Genomic DNA, 2,500 nt, shown 5'->3' with positions numbered 1-2,500 from the left:
TTCCGCCTCGGATTCACATCGTCTGTCAGCCTTCATCACTCTTCCTCACTTAATCGCCTCTCCCGGTATTGCAAACGGATCGGTCAAGTTCAACATGTCGTAAAACCCTGCCACCTCCATAAAACCCCTCAAACACAATAATAATACCAATAACAATACCTCATCACACATCATCAATAACGTATAGTACATCTGCCAAAACACTGTACCCAAAGTACAAATTAGCGCATCATAGCTACATTTTTATCTGGACAGCTTTGAGTTACTTTCAGACGTCAGTTTTTCGTCCTTCCTTCCCAAGTGGAGAAAAGAGTTCCTTTTTGGTGTTGATAAAACTCCCAAAAGACCCATTTTAAAAAGTCTTTATATCAAAAATTTGGATTTCTTTCAACAAATAGTCCAAAAAAAAGTAACGTGGATGGTTCCATACAGTTTAACCAGTTTAATTACTTAGTGTAAAATTAATCATCAGTTCAGTACTTTCAATTAATTTGGGTATTTTATTAGATTTTATTAGCCTGGATGCCAGGCCAACTTAGTCCCGCCCACAACATTCGGAGGTTGTGAAGTTCACGTTCTGACTAGAATCTGAGTATGAGTAACGCTAGGCTAAGATTTTATAGCATTTGAAAGAAAAACTTTATAGAAGGTTGAAAAAAGTGACAAAAATGATAAAAAAAAAAATAGAAAAACTTCTAAAAAGTGAAAAAAAAGTCAGAAAACGTTTAACCAAAAAAAAGAAAAAAAAAACATAAGAAATTAATTAATTAATAAAAAACAATCGATATATAAATCGGAAAAAAAGTGACAAAAAAATTGGTGAAAAAAAAAAGCCTCAAAACATCAAAAGACACAAAAGTGTCGATAAAAAAGGCCACGCAAAAACATTGGGGGGAAAAAAAGGTTATGCTACGTAAAGTCTTCGAAAGCCTCTCGGATCAATGCACCGTCACAAATCTGAAAACAGAGCTGTTTTTCTGGTGCCGTATCGGTGAGTAGCCTATGCACCGATCCATTACCACCTAATTTAGCCCTGAGAGGGAGGTTTGGGGTCCCATGCAGGAGCTGCTTAACCTGACTCCACCAGATGATGCATCGCTTCGCATCTGCTCGGCATATCCATCTGGGAACTTTCCGTTGGAGAACTTTTGGGAAAGGGGGAGAAAATCCTGGTTATCTGATTGGATAAACCATCTGTCTATCTACCACCTATAGTTGGTGATAGACGGGCCAAATCAACCAAAAACATCTTTTCCTCCGAGAAAAGCCTCCAGTGCCGTTTTTTGCTCTTCTTTCAATGAAGGAATACTTTCTAATTGGGATAAAACTTGTTGCCACGTTGTTTAGATCGAACAGTCGCTTCTCGTTGGCGTCTCGCACCTAAACCCCGCCTCCAAACTCAACGCTGATTGGTCGGTCGTTTTGGCGAACGGCTCCAAATTCTCTCTATCTCAAGATGCCAGACCTGATCTGCGAAGTGGAAAACTGGTGGATGACGGTGGATGGATGGAGAAATCTACCTTAAAGTAGTTTATTCATGTCTTTTTTTTTCTTCGCGGTGACTGACTGTCAAACTAGATGATGAAATAATTCAATCTCTATGTGCTTGTTCATGTTTTACAAAAGGGTTTAACCTTCTTAATACCTTTTTTAAAGGTCCCATGGCATGAAAAGTTCACTTTATGAGGTTTTTTTTAACGTTAATATGAGTTCCCCCAGCCTGCCAATGGTCCCCCAGTGGCTAGAAATGGTGATAGGTGTAAACCGAGCCCTGGGTATCCTGCTCTGCCTTTGAGAAAATGAAAGCTCAGATGGACCAATCAGGAATCTTCTCCTTATGAGATCATAAGGAGCCACTAAGGTCTACATAAAAGATACTTCAGATACAGAATCAGGGGACCACTAAGGTCTATATAAAAGAGACTTCAGATACAGAATCAGGGGACCACTAAGGTCTACATAAAAGATACTTCAGATACAGAATCAGGGGACCACTAAGGTCTATATAAAAGAGACTTCAGATACAGAATCAGGGGACCACTAAGGTCTACATAAAAGATACTTCAGATACAGAATCAGGGGACCACTAAGGTCTACATAAAAGATACTTCAGATACAGAATCAGGGGACCACTAAGGTCTATATAAAAGAGACTTCAGATACAGAATCAGGGGACCACTAAGGCCTATATAAAAGAGACTTCAGATACAGTATTAGGGGACCACTAAGGTCTATATAAAAGAGACTTCAGATACAGTATTAGGGGACCACTAAGGTCTATATAAAAGAGACTTCAGATACAGAATCAGGGGACCACTAAGGCCTATATAAAAGAGACTTCAGATACAGTATTAGGGGACCACTAAGGTCTATATAAAAGAGACTTCAGATACAGTATTAGGGGACCACTAAGGTCTATATAAAAGAGACTTAAGATACAGTATTAAGGGACCACTAAGGTCTATATAAAAGAGACTTCAGATACAGTATTAGGGGACCA

At 39.0% G+C, this 2,500-nt stretch overlaps 1 protein-coding gene across 1 annotated transcript in view; it reads right to left on the bottom strand.

Annotated features, from left to right (window-relative positions):
* LOC120568096 (homeobox protein Meis1-like) overlaps positions 1-2,500 on the bottom strand; it is a 67,884-nt gene that overhangs the window by 43,982 nt on the left and 21,402 nt on the right. The window lies entirely within an intron of this gene.

Source organism: Perca fluviatilis, chromosome 1, assembly GCF_010015445.1.
Source record: "Perca fluviatilis chromosome 1, GENO_Pfluv_1.0, whole genome shotgun sequence".
In the NCBI taxonomy this organism is placed as follows: Eukaryota; Metazoa; Chordata; class Actinopteri; order Perciformes; family Percidae; genus Perca; species Perca fluviatilis.
Note: the sequence above shows the minus strand (reverse complement) of the source record. Positions and strands in the feature narration are given on the sequence as shown.